The sequence below is a fragment of the Symsagittifera roscoffensis genome, chromosome 8 (genome assembly GCF_963678635.1).
Source record: "Symsagittifera roscoffensis chromosome 8, txSymRosc1.1, whole genome shotgun sequence".
Taxonomy (NCBI): Eukaryota; Metazoa; Xenacoelomorpha; order Acoela; family Convolutidae; genus Symsagittifera; species Symsagittifera roscoffensis.
The window spans coordinates 5,293,911-5,314,976 of NC_087069.1; the positions used below are offsets into that span (position 1 = coordinate 5,293,911).

At 33.2% G+C, this 21,066-nt stretch overlaps 1 long non-coding RNA gene across 1 annotated transcript; it reads left to right on the top strand.

The window, feature by feature from the left end:
- Nucleotides 1-2,828: 2,828 nt before the first annotated feature.
- On the top strand, nt 2,829-17,411 carry LOC134853066 (uncharacterized). The gene is made up of 3 exons (XR_010164315.1): nt 2,829-2,970; nt 8,968-10,172; nt 16,906-17,411. It is a non-coding gene; the product is annotated as an uncharacterized LOC134853066 (long non-coding RNA).
- The last annotated feature ends 3,655 nt before the right edge of the window (nt 17,412-21,066 follow it).

A 21,066-nucleotide genomic window follows, 5' to 3' on the forward strand; every position in this document is an offset into this window, starting at 1 on the left:
TTCAAGCAAATATTGTGGTGAGGGCGAACCGTGTGTGAACACGAAAAACCAGTGATCAATCCCCCAGGAGGAAAATTATTTTGAAAATTGGCCTAAAAAAACCACCCAGAGCATATGTATTCCTATTTTCTTCGAAAGTCGGAATATTAACAAAACATACTAACGCAGTTTGAAGTAAGTTCAATAAACAAGATCAGAGAGTCGATATCCCGTGTTAAAACCCTTTATTACAAAAATGATTAAATAAAATGAGCTTAAGAATTGAATAACAACCACATCTTTTGGCAATCAATTAAACACTTAGGTGATAGGTATGTACACTAGAGTAAGAGCTGAATGAGATTGGTAAATGATGAACATTAGATGGACATCGAAAGCTTCAGTGACCTTAAAGGAAAGTTTGCTGCCGTATCTAATCATGGATTTCTCGTTCGTAATGCTAAAAAACATCAATTGTTGATGGCTACCGGGGTTGAACAAAAATTCCTATCATACAATTTTATATGTGAAAAAATGTTTGTCAAACAATTTTGTACAATTTGTATGATTTAAAAAAAATATGAAAAATGTATGATTAGAGTTTTTTTTCCATACATATGATGTATGGATTTGTATGACAAGCATTTTCGCTGCAAGGAATTATAAGATAAGCATTTTTGGTTTATGAAGGTCAACCCGGGTAATTCAAAACGGTTAAGTGTCTTCGGTTTTCACTTAGGCTGCGGGATTCATTGAACATTACTTCCACAAAACGTTTTGATGAGAATTTTTGGTTGTCTTAAAGACAAAAACAGTTGTTCTAACCTTTGTTTTGATTTTCCTGGCAACATATTTACGACTTGATATGCCAAATTCAGCCTTTGTTTTTTGTCAAATTTCATATATCAATTCAATTAATATGCCATAGTATAACAGTAAACGCGGCACTAATTTCTGGATATCTAATCTCTATTGTTGGATCGATGGTCAGATCAGATTAATTGCTTTACGGCAGAAATGACAAAAACTAAACGGGGAGCGGTGATAAAGTATTTTTTTCTCCGCGTCTCAATTGACAAGTCGAATGTTCAAGATCCACCATTATCAGTGCTCGTATCAGAGGCAATGAACCAGCCCAGAAAATTTACCAAAAATTGCTAGCATATTTTAACCAGGGGCACAAAAGCGGTCCTTGAACAGCTCGTATGTTGGACCGTTCCCTTGTGGATAAATCATCTTAATCTTCCCATTTTCAAATGACAACATCTCTGAATGATGAACTTGTATGAAAACTGAACTATTAATACAAAGAAGTCAGAAGAAGGTCATCCATGCGTTTGATGAAATGAAGTTTATTGTAGGCGTTACAGTAACCAGTTCGAGATTTCAGACTCATTTCCAGATTTGCGCGACAAATTTTTGGCATGTCCAAACTTTCCCCGGGTCAACATCCCGCCCAAGAACCGCTCAAGTTTTGAACGGTTTGAGCAGTTTTCCGGCAAAATTTGAGCTGTCTGAGCGGATTGAGCGGTTTGGGCGGTTTTTTGGAAAAACCGCTCAAACCGTTCAAATCTTGCTTCAAAAAACCGCTCGAAAGCCACAAATTTCTCTTAATTAGATTTTTGAATGGTTTTTCACGCAAGATTTGAGCGTTTTTTTTTGCGGTTTAATAAAAAAAGCGATTAAAACCTACAAATGTCCGGAAATCTTGCGCTGTTTTTGGGTGTTTTTTTTTTAGATAAACCGCTCAAACCGCTCATTATGAAGCAAGATTTCTAAATAACCGCAATCGTCTAAATAACCGCTCAAACCGCTCAAGTCTTGCTTCAAATTAGGTGAAAAATCTCGATTCGTGTTGCAACTGAAATTACATTTGTCCAGACTTTCACGACTAAAACTTGGCATTCCCAACCACTCAGCCGCGACTTTTTTGACTAAGGCGGAGATGGCGAGATCGGCACGGCTCAGGAAACGGCGCGACCAGCCTGGCTCAGGAAACGGCGCGATCAGCGCGGCTCAGGAAACGCCGGAATCGGTGGACCAAACTCAGCTACTTTTTCCAGACTTTCGGAGCCGAGTTGGAGATGGCGCGATTTCGCGACTAACGTAGATATGGCGCGACTCAAGAAACGACGAAAACCACTGAACAAACAAGGAAAATCAAGAAATGTTTTGATGATCATTGTTTATAATTTGATTTTTGCTTTCATATCTGAGCAACATAGTTTGAAAGAAACTTCGCAATTGATTTTTTGGGGGGGATATTGAACTTGTTTCTTAGTTGAAATTTTCAAAAATCCAAATTAAGCATTCTAAGTGTATAGTTACACGCAACTTTAAGCAAACTCATTTCGTGAGTGGAAAACTTTTCGTTTTAGCGGGAAGTTAAATTGCCTCTTTTTTGGGATTTTAAATTGATACCTTTTTTATGATTTCATTCAGCTTCTCTTCGATTCAGATGCAGACTTTTTCGTTTTTTTTTTCCGAATTCAGTATATTTTGCGTTGATTGCGGCATAAAAAGTATGAAGAAGGTTCAACTTGGTCTGTTTAACAAAAATTAGTCTATACATGAATCCTTGAGTAATTTTCTGGGAGCTGAAAAGATAAAATTACAATCTTACTCCCTGAATTTTTTCCTCGCGACAATCAAAATCACTGTCCGTTCAAATCCAGTTTTTTTTGGATGGTTAAAAAAACACTTTTTTTCTTCTTTTCGGTTCAATGATCATTATTATCTTTGCATCTGCGGTCAGCACTGGTGTATATTCGAACTTCAAAAGAATAGATAAGATTGCAATTAAATAATCTCCGTATCATCTGCCATAGTTCACCCAACCTCAAAGAGAGTCGGGAAAATTTCACAAGAGCTCAGTCATTTCCTGAATTTAAGAGCGAACTATAAACAATTGAATTCTTCTGTCTTCAGATGTTTTCCTAACATTCTTTTTATTTGCCATAAAAACGTTAGTCGCTGTGAAGCAAGAAATAGGTAAGTTTTTTTAATTTCTCGCTTATTGCAGGTATGAAAAACATTGTTGAACTAATTTTTCATTATACCGGTGGTCGTCCTGATTGTATATACACTTTAAGTTTCATTATTTTGCGAATACTTTATGCTTTGCGTTAAATATAATTTTTTGGAAATGTTAACTTAAGAGAGAATTTTTCTTCTAAAATCTCAAAAATCAAACTTCAATCAATCAACTTTAATCATGTGAAACTAAAATGTTGCACGAAATCTGTGTAACAATTTTTTTTCATGTTTTCAAACTTTTATTGCTCAAGTTATAACAAACACCATTTTGTGATTTAAAAAAAGAACAAAAGCGTTGCAAAATGGATTTTGTTGGCTGTTATGAATGATGGAAAATTTATGAATATCCGCAATAAAAACAAAATAAAAATTTTCATATTGAAAGTCTATGTTTTGCATTGGATAAAATCAAGAACGAATAGAACTCTCGTTTCCTTCGACTGGCATTTCAGAGCTTCTAATTTTCCAGTTTCTATCAAATTAAAACCGGTCGATGTCAAGTTATGCAGCTTCTCTGTTGAAAATCATCTGCAAAAAGTGAGAACTAAAAGTACTTTTTTTTCTGAATTTTCTACTTGGAATTGAAATAATAGGCCGAATTTTTAGGTGAGTGTTGAAACATGAAAAAAATTCAATTTTGGTCATAGTTGTTTTTTTTTGTAAAATATTTCTTATCGACTTCTGAAATTCTGAAATTTTGTTGCCTTCAACTGACAAATGAGAACTTTTATTATTCAAAATACCCTTTGACGTTTTTCTTATCGAGCGCCCAAAATTATTTATCTTGGGTCGACGCTACTATGGTAAGTTGGTTGTGTTTTCTCATGAGAACAAAACACGTTAAATTTTTTGCGAGTTTCAAAAATCACAGACAAAATTCAGAGATTTTATTCTTTCTGAGACATAAAAATAGGTGATGATCTTTTTGCAACTTAGAAAGAATGTCAGGTTGCTGTGAACAAAAGGAACAATTTAATGTCAATTTGGTTTGTCTTTTACTTTTTCAACTAGTTGGAAACAATTGGAAAAAATAGAAAAAAAATAGCCTTGCAAAATTGGAAGTCTTTGGTTGAAAATAGCCAACTACCTTATATGGAAATTAAGCCACTGGTTTTACAGACAAAAAAGTGAGATTTCACATCGAGTTGAAATTTTTTAGATTCATTATCTTCCAACAAATTCACTGACCGAAAAGAAAACTGCTAATCAATTGGCAGTACATTATCTATCTTTTTTCCTGATAAACTGCGAGAAGCAAAACATTTTATTTCAAAATCATATGAGGCTAACAATTTCCTCTTAGTTTTTTTGGCGTTTGAAAAAATCGGAATATTATTTATATATGTGGGTTTTTGTTCTGCAGACTTCGACTTTTTACCTCGCTTTTTTAACGATATTTATTTTAGCAGCTGAAAGTTATTGAAGTCCAGGGCTCAATTTAAAAAAAAAACATTTCATTTCTGGCCATTCTTTACATAGTTATGGCGATTTGAAAGTTGCCAGTTTGGCTTATTTGGACAAAGAAACGCGCAACGTATTTCGTTCTAATTTCGAGCAAGCGGCTGCTTAATGCGACTCATTTGATTTGCAGCAAGCTAACAGGGATTATATCCTGAGCTGAGTAGTTTAGTTACTGCATTACAGCATGCACCATACAACACTTTCTACTTTACATGGCGTTTGAGAATAATGTTTTGCACATTTTCCAATTGTTTCCGAAACTGTTTCATTGCTGTTACAGAGCGGCAGGCAAAAAGTTTTCTGATATCAGCAGCCTTTTGCTATATGGAATACGTGAAATAATTTTTTTGGATTAATTTTGGAATGTAATTAAAAGTCACATGGTTATTGACTTAAGTAATAAAAAATAATAGTTTTTGCTTAATTTGAAACGATAATTCATATCATTTAAATTTCCAAAATCTTAAAAAACTAAACAATTTAGACGTTAGAAGGCCAATTTTTCAGCAGGATGCTCGCAATTTGTCAGAACTTAGAAAATGGGGAAGCTCTAGAAATACTGGACAACACATGGAAATTCCAACCAATTAATTAGAAAACAGTGTTTATCAATCTTAAGTTTTTTTCACTAATTTTGTAATCTTGTAAGCTCTTGCGGATCTGTTTTCAATTTATGGCATCGATGTAAAATGTTTTCAAAATGGCTTAATAAATTGAGCTTATACACCATCCAATTGCAGTGAAAAATAACAAAACAGTCATGAAAATCAATCTTATTTTCCGAAAAACTGCTGAAAAGTTACAAACCTTAAAAAAGTCTACAAATTTTAGGTATAAAATTATATGCACTCCCATTCATAATGAAATAAATCATAACGTTTTTTCAATTTTTTTTTCAGTCGATAAGAAATGCATGATTAACTTCATTTCACAAAATTTTGCACGCGCTCAATAAAAAGAAATGACCAACAAAAGAACATCTACAATGTTATTTTTCCTATTTTTTGGTGTTTTACTATATAAGGATGCCTAACATTTTAAGCCTTTTTTGGAATGTAAAACGATCATATTGAATTATGTTCCGATGAAACAGTTGCATAAACTCATGTTGCTGATTTGGACTGAACCTGTCGCGTTTTGGCCTTCAGCGTACACTCTCTCTCAGTTACATTATCCGAAAGCAAGAGAAAGTGGTACCCGGGTTGAAGTCGCACCGTTAATTTTCGCTTTTCTGTATTATCCAGTGATCGCTTTTTCCAGCGCTGATTCATGAATAACTCAGAGTTTCTTGCATAGCTTAACTTGCGCTATTTGAGAGATATTTCAGCTTTTTATCTGTCGAATATCAACGCTAAATTTAAGAAACTATAACTCGTTCTTGTAGCTTTCCAATAACAGTGCCCGTTAACAAACACTATAACTTGTGTGTATAAAAGTTTTCCTGAATCAGATTTACCAGACAAGTCTTCTAAGCTGATCTATAAGGCTTTGTGGCGCAGAGGCAGGAAACATGTCAACGAAGCTTATAGTTGCAGGATCGAACACCGGTAGTTCACTATTTTTTCTCTATTTGATCTGTTTCTTTTCGCTGTTCCATCGCTGATAATTAGCCAAATAAACGATAACTTATCGATAAATTTTGCTATTGTGGCAATAAACATCGATAGTTCATCAAAAGCGATTGCTGTTTTTTTCTTTTTTTATCGCTGTTTTTGATGTGAACTCAACCTGGGTAGTCCAAAACAGACGCTCAAAATGTTTTATTTCCGCGTAATTGGAAATATAATGCTTAAATTGTTTATAATTGAACTTCATTACAAAAAAGTTAAGAGAGAACGAATTTTTTTTCATATTATTACTTAGTTTTTGTCCTGAAAATGAAACTGAAGTCAATTCTTAAATGGGTATAATCGCCTCCAACACCTTTATAACTTTTTTCTTTTCACTAATTGCAAGCCACATTTTTATGGGCAAAACTTATTGTTAAGCAAAAATTGCAGCAATAGAAAATATAAATATTTTTGCTAATTTACAAACTTTGAAATTGATGAGCTGTTTCATTGCTCAATTAGGTGATCCAGCAGTGAAAATTATGTTTCATGAGAATAGGCCAAAAACTGTATCAGACTAAATAAGAGAAAGAAATTTCTTATCGGCGATTTGAAAAAACGAAAGCTTTTATTTAGCACATTTGCACAAAAATTGAGTGATCAAAAGTAGTTGCCAACCTAAGAAACGAAATTACGATTTCAATTCGAAACCGATCTGATTTTTTCGCAAACTCAAGGATCACTTTTAACCTAAGAACATACACGAACACAAATATATATATATATACTTCATTGAAAACTTTCTGTGATATTATACTGAGAATTGATGGAAACTTGGGATTGATCGATGGTCCATTAGAGCCCAACATAGCTACATTTAACGAGTCGAAACCCTGAATAATCTGACTGCATTTAAATTTTTATGGACTGATGTAAAATGAAAAAATTGATGAAAATTAGTTTCAAAAAAGAGATTTTGGAAATCCTCGTCAAACAGTCCACCTGACCACACAGACCACTTGACCACATGAACCAACTGAACCATCCAAGCTCCCACCTAAACCAAACCCCCTCACCTGAACCAATATTTTGGTCCAGGTGGTCAGGTAGGGTATGTTTTAGATCAGGGGCGGTGGTTCAGGTGGGGGGAGGGGCGGTTCAGTTGGTTCTAGCGGTCAGGTGGTCAGGTGGATGTTAGTTCAGGTAGTGGGGGCAAAGTGGCAATTTTTTTTGGAAGGGGAGGGGTTGTAAAGGGGCAACGGGACAGTCTTTAGCGGGAGGAGGTTCACGAAATCATTTTGTAATGTGAGAAATTAAAAGTTTAGAAAACGAGTAGGCTGTACACTTGCTCTGCAAAATTTCCGCATCACTCATTTGATAATGCAGAATTTCGTGCAAAATTTAGAACGATGCAAAGCAAAATTAAAGTGGGAAAAATCCATTTTACTTGAGATCAAATGGATTATAATTAATACTAAGTCAGTTAAAAGCAAAGGATTATTATCAATTTTTTTTTTGTTCCGACCATTCGAAAATTATGCAGGAATTTTGTATTCGGGTGAGTTTTAGTTTCTTTTTCTTTTTTTGTTTTCCAAGCAAATTCAGACGCCGCAAACCACAAAAAATCATCGGATTGGGTCGGGTAATATATCACACCAAAGCTTTTTCAGTCGTGATTGGAACGACATTAAAAAATTCAAAATTTTATCGCAGTTGGAAAAAACCGGTTGAAATATTTTAAAATATTTGAGTTTCAGTCCAAATTCGAGTGAAAAGAGCGATCGAGTAACATTCCTTGTGAATAAACATTGGTCATTTAGCCTAAAAAATTTTGATTATACTAAAAAAATAGTTTTGGAAATTTCATTAAGAACTGACTTGTGCATAAAACTTTTCCAACGATTTTTTTTTCTGTGCAAAAAATTAGGAATCATTTTAATTTTTTTAAATTTTTTTTCTATTGTTCGTTTAATTATTTTTGAAAGACGTTTGTAGCATTTTATGCTTAATTGTCTAACTTTCTACCTTTTCTTATAGTTAAATAATCTTTTCTTACAAAAACAACGCTTATTTGAAATTGAAAACAGTTTTTTTTGTGGTTTTTTTACGACTCTGGCCGGAAAATTCTGTGCTACTTACTACACAGCAACAGGCCATCCCTCCATTTTGTTGTTTGAGTGCAAAATTTTATTTGATTATATTGACAATTTCTTAGACCCACAAAAATCCATTATAATTGATTTCTTTTTCACTTTTCTTTTTTTTTAAATTTGAGCTCAGGACAACAATATATTATGAATGGACATGAAAAAATCACGTCAAAAATGGCTAATTCAAAAGTCGATATTTGTCTGAAGACAAAAAAAAACAAAAAAACCAAAAGCCGGAACGAAAAGGCAATCATACGCAATGTTCGCAAATCTATCCGTCTTCATTGATAAGACTCATTAGCTGACCCTGCCTTTATTGCAACTATTGTGAGGACCATTATGGCAACCTATGTTAACTTATTCCCCTGATCAATAGATGAATAGAAGATGTCTATACGTCTAATCTTTGCTCGAGTTATCATAACCCGAACATAGATTAAACATAATAGACTAAGAAGCAATAATGCATGATGCATTTCTAAGTACTGATAGTTGTAGTGGTGGGTGTTAATGGCCTCAAGACAGTTCTAGCTTTTTTGTTTAGCATGCTAGCCAGACACTTTTGTTTTAGACTTATCTTTAATTTCTTTAACTCTCCTACCCCCCCCCCCCCCCCCCCCCCCACGCCTAGGGTTTCTAATAGCGAATTTCCACCCCATATAAAAAATGAATTCAGCGGCTACGGCTAAGCATATGTGAATTTTGTACTTAGGTATAAAACCCCCTTGCAAACTGGGGGGCGGGGATTCGACGTATCCCAAGTTGATTGAGTAGTTCTTAATTTGTTTCAGCTGATGCTACCTTAAGCCCCCATAAAAGCGGCACACGAAAAATCAGTGGACGGAAAAATTACAAATATCAGAAATAAAAACAGAGCGCATGTACCAAGTGCATTTCAATTATTTATACCATTCTCCCTTTTTCCTCCGAATATTCGCATTTATCCATTATTAAAATATACAATTCGGTCGATATTAGAGAGCAAATAAGACAAAAAAAGACAAACTCAAAAGCCTCAGCTTTCTTTCAACGCCACTCCAAACCTGTTAAAATCTACCCGACAAAAAGCCTTATTTTTGAACTATTCCACCTCTTTTTAACTATTTTTCACTTGTCAAAACTTGACGTTTTTACCCTTTGACGACGGATCAATTTTTTCAATTCCAATATACTTTTCTTTTTTAAAGTTCAGTCCTTATCGATTTTTTACCACTTTGGAAAGCTCTCTATCGAAGGCGGTTTTTATTAATATTTTTAAAACCGCTAGGGATACGAAAAAAATATTCGTTTGTTTGTTTACCTATTTTGCTATATTTTATTCCAGTTATGCGTATTGAGAAAAAGGAACGTTGAGGCGTTATACTTTTTTGATGCCGAACTGAAGAAAAAATCAATTAAATTCTGCAACTTTTACTTATGTTGTTTTGCTGATAAAGCCCCCGCTGTTTAGTATTTAAAATATTTGTGAACAAACTCCAACAACTTTGAAAAAAAAGTTGAGTTCTAAAAATAAAAAAAAGAGTAATTGGTTTAGACTTGCATAACCTTTGTTCATTTTTCCCACCTTCTAGATTTAATAAATGATTTTATTTACTTTTAATTTTTACTTTTACTTATTGGCTCCTCTAATTGTTATTTTTTGATTCTTCTAAATTCTTCTACTTTTAAAGACATTATTGATTTGTTCAAAAATTTCACAACAAAGTTCGTGTTAGACGTTTAAAAGTTCTTCATTCGTATTTTTTACGCATGTCAACCTTAACAGCTTCACCTTTACCATCGACGCCCTCTATCGACAAATCTGCGACACAAACTCAACACACAACCAAGAAAAAAGGGGAGAAAAAATTGACAAGTGGGTTAAGTACTGCATCGGCACTGACTCAGTCGCGGATGTTGGCTAGACAGAATACGGTTCCAGATGTGACCAAGGACAGTTCTGGATATACGTGGGAGATATACGGGGCCGAAATTGACCCAGATTCCCTTAGAGAAGGTAGCGGTGCTGTAGTTTGTAATTATTGGGATATGTTTCCATCACTCTCCCCCTTTGAAAAACCTCAATTTATGTCATTGTAAACAGATCGGCTTTCTGTAATTTAAATGCGTGCCAAAACTTATTACAATCAGATAATTCAAACTACAGTTTTACAAAAAAAAAACTATGGATATAAATAAATTATCGGCTTGAGGTTCAATTACACCACAAGCCGAGCCTACTTATTCTTGACTTCCGAGCGATGTTTTAGGGGGGGGGGGGGGAGATTTAGGGTCGAGATGGTCGGATTTTGTAACGTATGAGTTGACCGAACACCCGTTTTCAGTCCAAGTTATTTATGTCAAAAAAAGTTTCGTCCGACCAGCCTTATGGGTTCATCAGGGTCGATACTTGGTTTGCCCAGTATCGACATAAGTGAGAACCAGAATTATTATGTAAAAGAAAAATTCTTAAGTTTTTCGACAACTTTCTTTGTTTATTTTTAGGCTTTTCGTGGTAAAATACTTCTGCCAATAACAAACCGTTGTTCATGGTTTGGAGTGGTTTTTTTAAATCCTGGATATGCCTGGTCAACTTCTGGCTCATCTATATGCAAATTTATATCAGAAAAAAAAGTCAGCAAAGGCTGATTTAAAACCCGTTTAGACAAATAAACCACAAACTGATCTAGTTGAATTGATTCTGACAAACAAACTAATAGTTTTTAGCAGTTATTGAGGCTTTTTACTCACCTAAAAAAGTATCTAACCCTTGAAAAGAAATTTAGAGTTATACTTTGCCTGAAAAGTTTTTGATTTTTTAAAAACTGAGTCATTTGCGTAGCATGAGTACTTTGAAAAAGTTTTTTTTTTAGAAAAATTGGGCTCTTTAAAAAAGCTAGCTACAAACCTGTGTTGGAAAATGATTCTCCTACATTTTTTCAATTTTTCGAGAAATTGCATATTACAGAAAGGCATTACAAATTTCAAGTTCTGACTCGCACCAAAGTTTTTGTTGTATGTTGTATAAAAAATTCAGCCTATTCTTTGTAATCAACAATATTAACATTTTTTTTTTCGAAATATACTTATTTGAGCTTGAATTTTGCGACTAAAAATGCTTGCGGTCAACCCAGGTCAAACCCTTAAATAATGCGGTCAATCCAGGATGTTCGTATTAAAAGCCTAATCTTTTTGACCGCGGTAAAGATTCTGCTCTCAAAAATATTCAAAATCACACGTAACTTGCTAGTTGGTCTTTCTAAAATCTTGCAAGATTATCATTTTACTATATTTGATATTTGGTGTGGGAGGAATCGTTTTCGCAAATTTCTAGCTTTAACAAACAATGTTTTGGCCAAAAGTAACCACATTAGGTTAAAGTTTATCTCTTTTTCAATTTTTGAACGAATTTTTGCCCTCTATATTTTGCCTGTTCCATTTTTCGAGTTAAGTGATGAGCAATTTAATCCTTGGGTTGTTTTTCATTCAGAATCAATTAGAATATTTAAATAACGCTTTTTTCTTGAATACCATGGCTTTTGAACGTTGTGAGCTCCTACAAAACAAATTTCACTTGCCACAATTTTTGAAAAAATTTGGAGTTTGAAAACACCGACACTTTGACAAATTGGAATAACTAAGGTGCTTTTTTCACTAGTTTTACACTAATTCATAGCGCATAAGGCGAATCAAATCATCCCAAACCTTATTGAAGCAAATCAATAGAAGCATTTTTTAAATGTTGCTTATATCTCTTGAAGCTCTCAATTTGTTTGCGGGAGAAACTTCAACAACAAAAAAGAAACAAAACAGCTGAAAACTTTCTTTCATTTTCACGGATAAAAAAAAAACAAAACAGACTGAATTTAGTTCAGGCGGAATATTCACAATTTCACCGTGATTTGAGCTGTTTCATAACAACAACTTCTCTTCATACAATTCTTACAATTCCATGCGTGCAGAAAAACGTATGAAGTCTCTATGACAAGCATTTTTCCTTATATGAAACTTGTATAATAGATGTTTTTCCAAAAACAAACGTTTGATTTTTGTTTCTAAATCTAATTTCTGAAAATAATTTTGGGTTGTGTTTGTAACCGAACGCAAACGGCAAAGACTTTTGTTTACTCTCAGAACCAAAATTTGGAGCGTCTTGCCTTTACAATCTATAGAAAATTACCTGAATTGTCTTAGAGCTGTATTTCGCAAATGATATAACGTAAGTAACAAACATATAAATTTTGACAACATTTTTCAACGGCGATTACTCTAAAAATTTGAAACTTAAAGTTATCGGACATTAATCAAGGCATAAACAAACACAATATACAAAAGAAATAAGAGATTTCAGCGTTTTTGAATAAGGTTATTAAGCGAAAAGGAAAAAAATTTCAATTCAGTGTGTCCAGGATTACATTATGCACACAAAAAAGGAAAAGTATTGTTTGCGTACAAAATTCAACTTACGGTTGAAAAAAAAACAAAAAAAAACATTTTAGGGTAATTTCAACATTTTTTGTGTCGCCATAAAAAAAGGGTAGTCATACAATTTTCATTTATGGGAATTGTATGATGAGCATTTTTTTTCCAGAAAAACCTCTTTTTTTGTCACCTCACTGTTTTGTTAGAAACAAACAGCCGCAGAAATTAGTTTATATCTTTTATCAACCATTGTTCAAAATTGAATAAAAATTGTATGACAAGCATTTTTCCACACACTTGATGTATGGATCTGTATGATAGGCATTTTCGGTGTACGAAGTTCAACTCGGGAAACTGTCTACTTTGAGAATTTTAGGCGGATTTCGCAACAAGGATGTTATCTTTGATCTTCCTTTGTTCTTTCATTTTCTTTGATCCTTTCGGCAAAAATTTACCATGTTTGAAGTCTTGTTTCTGGATTCTAGAGACTTACACGTACCAATTTTTGCGCCCATTCAGTGATGCTTTTTATGTTGCACTTTCCAAAAAAACACCAGAACAAATTTGCTTGTTTTTATGCAGTTTTTTTACCAAAAAAAAGCAACATTATATCCCATTGAAGACAATCCCTTCTTGATAATAATTTTTAAAAGTTTTTCACGTGCAAGAAGATATTTCATTCCTTTTTAAAAAGTTTTGGGAGTTGATATGCAACAAAATAAAAAATTTCAAAATTAATTGAGACTAGCATTTCGTTCTTAATATTACGCAAAAGATATCACTATGTTCTTCAAAATTAACTTGAAACATATCTATTTAGGAACCAGAATAGCGGCAACGAAAATGATTTGAGAACTGTGAAAAATATTCCAACTTTATATGGATGTTTTCGTAATCTAGATGTATGCTTCAAAGGAATTAACGTGACTCAATTCAACTATTGAACATCTTCAAATTTTTTCGTTAAGATGAAATTGTTGAATATTTTCTTATCTAGATCATAAACTAATTCTTTTACTAATTCGTCTCACTTTTATCAACCATTGTTCAAAATTGAATGAAAATTGTATGACAAGCATTTTTCCACACACTTGATGTATGGATCTGTATGATAGGCATTTTCGGTGTACGAAGTTCAACTCGGGAAACTGTCTACTTTGAGAATTGTAGGCGGATTTCGCAACAAGGATGTTATCTTTGATCTTCCTTTGTTCTTTCTTTTTCTTTGATCCTTTCGGCAAAAATTTACCATGTTTGAAGTCTTGTTTCTGGATTCTAGAGACTTACACGTACCAATTTTTGCGCCCATTCAGTGATGCTTTTTATGTTGCACTTTCCAAAAAAACACCAGAACAAATTTGCTTGTTTTTATGCAGTTTTTTTACCAAAAAAAACAACATTATATCCCATTGAAGACAATCCCTTCTTGATAATAATTTTTAAAAGTTTTTCACGTGCAAGAAGATATTTCATTCCTTTCTAAAAAGTTCTGGGAGTTGATATGCAACAAAATAAAAAATTTCAAAATTAATTGAGACTAGCATTTCGTTCTTAATATTACGCAAAAGATATCACTATGTTCTTTACATAACGCTGTGGTTCGAGGATAGTCGAAAAACTATTATATTTTATATAATACATGGCTGTTTTCTATCATGAATTCACGATCAGATTTATTCTATGATTTCATAAATTCTTTATAATTTTTTTTCTGATTTCATGCGTGCCATTGAAAGAGCTTGAACCGAAATAATTTCGCAGTGTAAATTGAAACATATGACCTTGAATGGGCTAACGAAACAAAACGAATGCTTTCTTAGAAAATCAGTTATTTTCCCCCTCCGATAGCAAGGGAATTGATCTTTTCAAGAGTATTTTTTGCCTGTTCCGTTGCGAGTAGGGGTAGCATTGAGCAAAAATGTAACCGGACGCTGAAATGGGGGAATTTGAAGGCGGGGAAGCTCAATAAGAAAATAAGAAAGAAAAGCCTTTTTGGCTGTATGGTCGTCTTGTTTTAGTTAATCGAATTACTGGGGAATTTATGGCGTATGAATGCTAATAAAAAAGCCACAAATTTTTATCACACTCAGATTGGTAATTTACTATAGCAGAAAGCTAAAATTTAAAATGCAGAAAGAACAAAAAATCTAATATGTAGTGAAACGTCGTTTTTGGAATCGATGGCGTGATTACACAGAAATTTTTGACCGTACCGTTTTTTCCAAAGTTTTTTTCGAATTAGGTCGAACAATATGCTTTTTTATTTTATGGCCAAACCATATGAAGCCTCTGGTGCTAGTTATTTTTGGCGCCGTTAACAATTTTTTTTTGAAAAAAAAACCAGTTGTCAAAATGCCCACTTTCAACACAAACTTATAAATCATTGGAGTCAAAATTAACTTGAAACATATCTATTTAGGGACCAGAATAGCGGCAACGAAAATGATTTGAGAACTGTGAAAAATATTCCAACTTTATATGGATGTTTTCGTAATCTAGATGTCTGCTTCAAAGGAATTAACGTGACTCAATTCAACTCTTGAACATCTTCAAAAAAATTTCGTTAAGATGAAATTGTTAAACATTTTCTTTTCTAGATCATAAGTTAATTCTTTTCTAATTCGTCTCACTTGAAAAACGTCCAAAAAATTAATGGAAAACAAACCTTTTTTTGGAAAAGTCAAGATAGCATCTGTTCAATTTCTTTTTTATGGCTGCTATTTCCAGTTGGAAGTCAGACATGATTTTTTTTTCACCTTTTCAGAAGACGAAAAAAAAAATTGATTTTGTTTTAGCAATTATTTACGATATATAGCAAAGCATTAACAGCAACGAGCATTTTGAAATTTAGAATAATGGTGTTAGTTGGATAAATTATGCAACGTTTTTGGTAGCTTCACTTTTTCATCTTCTCTCAACAGTTTAACTTTCAACTAACCGTCTATCGATTTGAAAAGTTCATTTCCAGCTGCGATAAGTAATTTAAGTTGGGCTTTTTATGAATCCAGATGGCCGAGGCAATCAGTTTTCTTGAAGTTGGTTTTTTTTCCAATAAGATCCTTAAATGCTGGATTTTGTGATCGCAATTAAAAGGAAAAATTTTTCGTCAAACTTCTGACAAAAATTGATTTTTAGAAGGTTGCAGCTATTTGTTCAAAGTAACTTACTATAGCTTTTAAGGAGATTTTTTACTTCTGATTTTAGAAGAACCAAGAAATCTTGCAGTAAACGAGACTATATTGAAGTCCTTTCGAACAAAATACAATTCACAATACAAAAAACTAAAAAGCTTCTACCACCTTTTTTGAGAAAAATTGTGACGACCAACTTCAAATATGACCAATTTGAATGCGGATCATTTTTTTTTTGCACTGCTCGAAGCGTTAAATCTGCAGTTTAAATAATCTTCAAGCGAGTTAAGGAAAACGTCGGAAAGAACTGCAACGTCCTTTCAGAAGTTTGTCTGAACAAAAAAAACCTTCTAAGCATATTTTCCTTACTTTCTTTGATTGTCAGAAGTAAAAAAAAATAAGAGATCTTTCAGTCTTGATTAGAGGACAGTGGCTATATACAATACTCCTTAATGTGCGATTCAATCGAAACTTTCTGTGCTAGTTTCTAACGGTTGCATTGGTTGTTTCGAATTATGAATAATGCGACAGAAGATTGGAACTCGTTTTTGCGTTTAGAAGAAACTCTACTACTTAATTAACCATTTTCAATGTTTTTAAAATCATCCGTACTCATAAAAAAATGCCTTTAGCTCGAAATTTAAGAAAAATTCTGCGGCGATTGTTTTCGATAAGTTTATAGGGGTTTGAAAATTGCCAAATAGGGCAGTTCAGAATTAATGACGACCAAAATGCCTGTCTATTAAAAGGTACGCGCTGAAATAGACGAATACAAATGGGTTGAGGCAATCAATTTGGTCTTAATAACCTTTTTCAATTTGTACCTAATTTCGCTTGTTGGGGTATAAAATGGAGAAAACAAAACGACAAATGAAGCCGAATTTGAGGAAAATGAAAAAAAAAATGACGAAGTTATCTTTTTTTTCAACCCGGTTTATCCATTGACAAAAAAGATAACTCTTACACGAGCAACCGCGTATAGTTTTTTTAGTCATAATAATTTGGATTTGGTTATCTTTCAACAGAAGCAGACAGATAAAGAAGGAAAAATCTGAAACAAGAACCTTTGAATTTATAATAAAGTTAAACAAATCGGAAAAAAATGATAAAATTCCGGCTAACTTTATCTCTAGGCAGATTCTTAATCACTTGTGCCAAATGAAAACAATTAATGGAATCAGTTATTTTTATTTTTAGCGATCCAAAAGCACAATGAAAAACTAAAATCTAAACAAACCACCAATTTCCGACCACGACCCAGTGTACAAAGGTCAGCAACACTTCGTGAAAACCTATGGGAACCAGTTCGCAAATTGTTCCTCCCCAAAACACGAAGCGCCACCACTGACGGGAACTTCGAGATCTCAGAAACGGTGTCTTCGGGACACGCCGAGGCACAAGGGGGGCCTTCGGTTGAGCAGCCGAAACGGGAGTCGAAAAGCGAGCGGCTTCCGGCAACTAAAGAAGAAAACGAACATAACTGCTGATGACAGTTTGTTCGTTCGGGAAAAAGCTGAAAACAAAAACTTCACATCATTTAAGTTTTTTAAGTAACTTCTGATTTAATTGCAATCATTATTTGCATTCACTGCTAATATTTAGTTGGAATTTTTTTAAGGCTAAGTTGAGATTTGTAATATATCATCTAGTTGTTAAATGTCATTTCGACTTAATAAAAAGTCCATAGAAAAGTTAAATTTGGTTTCCAAACTAGTTTAGTATTGTTTTAAAAATAGGATGCTGAATTAATTCAATTTTATGTATGAGATTTTATTTGCAACCACAAAAACACAAAAAGTACTATGAAAACAAGAAAAAAAGCTAAAAGAACTAAAAAGCTATTCAAATGCAATTTTTAAAGGTTTTTCTACTAAGTGCAATTTCTTGTGTCAATCACTGTTCCAAACAAAGGGAATGAATAGTCTTTTTATGGCTTTGCAGCTGAAAAACGAGAGACATAGATAAGAGTGAATCTATTAACTGGCAAAGTTTTCCATTGAAAAAATCAATAAATTAGTGCTGATTGATAGCGACAAGTTAACCGATATTGTTTTTTGCAAAACAATTAATAAAGTATCACTGAAGACAGCTGCATGGAACCAAATAACTACAAAAAAATCCGGTTCTAATTCCGAATTTTAAAAATCATGTATTACATTTTCAATAATGAAAATTGAATTACATCCTAATTTTCTTGCATAAATTTGTTCAAAAATGATTATTTTTGAAAGTTTTGATGAAATAATAGTGTTTTGGACAACTGCTCTCTCATGATAGTCTTCAAATGCAGGCAACAAAACACCTTGAAAAAATGATTACTGTGTGAAGGTCTCTAGAACCCAGATAAGTCTTCTAACAAGTTAAAATTTCGCCGGGACGATCAAAGAAAACGAACAAACGGAAGATCAAAGAAGTGGTCAAAGCGTCAAATTTCTGGATTTGGATCAATTTTGGAAGTGTTTCGAAAAATGCCAAAATGGTTTGGGGAAACATGAGAATTTGTTTTTTTTTGTTTGTGTGAAAATAGAACAATCATTTTGTATTAGACCCAATAACTGGGCTACCCCGATTAGTTTGCCAGAAAATATCAGTATTGTTTCAATAATGCAACAGTATAAGAACAGTTTTGTAACAGTACTGGACAAGCGCAACATAAAATCAGGACAATAAACTGAAGTACTGTTCCTTTAATGATTCATTACTGAATCATTGTTCCGACTTTCGATACGAAAGTAACGGAATATTTGTGCTCGGAGTGGGTTTTTTTTTCTTCACACAAATTTCGACTTTTTAACTAGCCATTTTTGACGGAATTTTTTATTCAAAAGGTATTGTTGTCCTGAGCTTATATTTGAAAAAATATTTCACCTGTGATCATTTTTCGTAAAGTTATGAGGGTTTAAAGATTGCCATTTTGACCAATTTGGGACAATTAACGAGCAATAATTCGCGCGAGGCCTAGAAAATTAGACGATAAGCAAATTAGACGGATGCTACAAAAACGAAATTAGACGGAATTTTTTTTCTACAGATCTGGCATTTTAGACGAAAGGGAAAGGGCCACTAAAATTTTTCTTAAGAGTCAAGTTTCACAAATACAAAAAGAACATAAAATGTCAATACCTATCAAAACAATTAGTTTAAATGAACATAAAATGTCAAATCTGAATATTACAGGAGAGTTTTGAATTGAATAAATTATGCATGATTGACTTGTAAAGTTTTTGGCCACTGAAATTGAACTGTTGTCTACAAACAATTTTATTTTTCTAACGCAATTTGTGGGCAAACAAAGTTAAATTCTCTCACTTTTGTCTATTTTCTCACAATTGCAGTTTTGCAAAACCGTCTAATTTTCTTTTAAGTACCTCCGTCTAATTTGCTTATCGTCTAATTTCTCAACCCCCAATTCGCGCTTTTAACGCGTTTGCGGAGATTTAATCCGTCATATAAGTCGTTCTAAATTGGTTGAACGAAGCTTATTTGCCATAATTGATTTGTTACAAGGAACGAAATCTCTCTTTTTGTACTTTATATGGCTTGTGGGGGGATCATTAAAAATTTCAAATTTTAGAAAAAAATTTTCATTTTATTTTATTTCATTTAATTTTTTTATGTTATTACTGCTACTCCATAAACCCTAAAAGTAAAAGGCAGTCAGAACATTCAGGGCTTCGCCCTGATACGAGCAGTCTTGTTTAAGTTTTTGAAATGATTTATTCTGATCAATACCATCTTCTAAGTAGTTCACGCAGGGTACCAAATTGGCATAACAAACTGAATCAACCGAAACTGTTTGGCTTTAACAAAATAAAGTGATTGAAACATTCGATAAAAATCGAGCTGGATTTCTAGGTGTGTTGCGGGAGGGGAATATACATAAAATTGAAAAAAGTTACCCTGCTTTCAGAAATTTCAGTTGATCAAGCCATTTAACAACCAACACTAACTCATTTTTACTTTTTGAGGAAAAGAACTGAGTCTTTACATGGTTTGTAGCCTTGTTGTATTGTAAAGCTGATGTTTTCAGCAGTAACAACACGTTATTAACATTTCGTTCATTTCAAACTTCTGAAAAAAAATGTCGATAAATAGTTTCACAATTGTAATCACCACTCGTGAGCACCGTAAGAAGGATTATATTTCCAATTTTATTGCAGATCATTCCGGGTAACCATGAACGCATTGGTGTGTAATTTTCTAAACCTTGATCATTTTTCCTTTCCCCTTGGGTAAATTAAATTAAAAATTGCCACACCCATATTAAAATAAGATTTTGCAGCTCAAGAGGTTTCCCCTTTTGTAAAAAGGGGAGATAATTTAGAAGATTCAAATTTTTTGATCGTTTTGGGAAACTGGGAGAAATAATATGGTGGTCTTTGCTCAATTGAATGGTAGATGCAAAGGTACATTGAATTGTTATAATAAAACCTTCCAACAATGATTTTTATTCCACGGATTATCCAATTCGTTCATTATGAGGCCAATTCGTGCACGGGATAGGCGTATATGTTGAACTTGTAAGTTTTTGGAATCCAGACAAAAGTTTATAAACATGTTATAAAGTTGTCAGAACGATCAGTTGTTGCGGAAGTCGCTTACATTTCACGAAATACACAGTTTGACCTCGCAATGTTTTCGTCGAGAGAAACTAGTATCAATCCCGAGTCAAGCTAAGCAAAAAGTTGATTTTTTTTTAATGAACTATTGTCTGTTTTTTTTAAGGAAACTTATAAAATAAAAAATCATATTGTATGATAAAAAGTAGAATATGCGGCTGTATCTTCTGCTAGTTCAGGGTTTTCACTTACATGGTCCTATATATAAATGCATTTCTATTTGAATTTTTTTAAATCTAAATAGGCGAAATTAATGAAATTAACATATCAAATTAAAACAATTATGGAATAAAAATTTTCAGGTTACATAGTTTAAGAAATTGGCGACGTTTTAGTAAGACCAATAAAAATCCACTTCGAAAAAAAGTTTCCTTTTAAATGTATATACACGAATTGAAATTTTAGATTCATCCAGTTGTAACTCGGAATGTAAAAAAAATTTGCATGGTACTAGCAAGATTCTTGCCATTCTGTGCATTCTTTTGACGTGCTGTTTTAAGTGCAAACCTTGAAATAATTCAGTAAAATTTAGCTTTTCTTGGACTGTATAAAATTGTACAAGACGTTGCGTAACATATGAAATTTCAACAGAATGCTGATTTTGCAACACTTCTTTTTTTCTCGAAATTTATTCGTAAATAAGATGAATAAAGATAAAAAAAACGTCTGAATACTTACTTGAACAAAATTTTTGATTTATCAATCTTCCAGGGTTGACCTCCTTACAAATAGCTTGTCT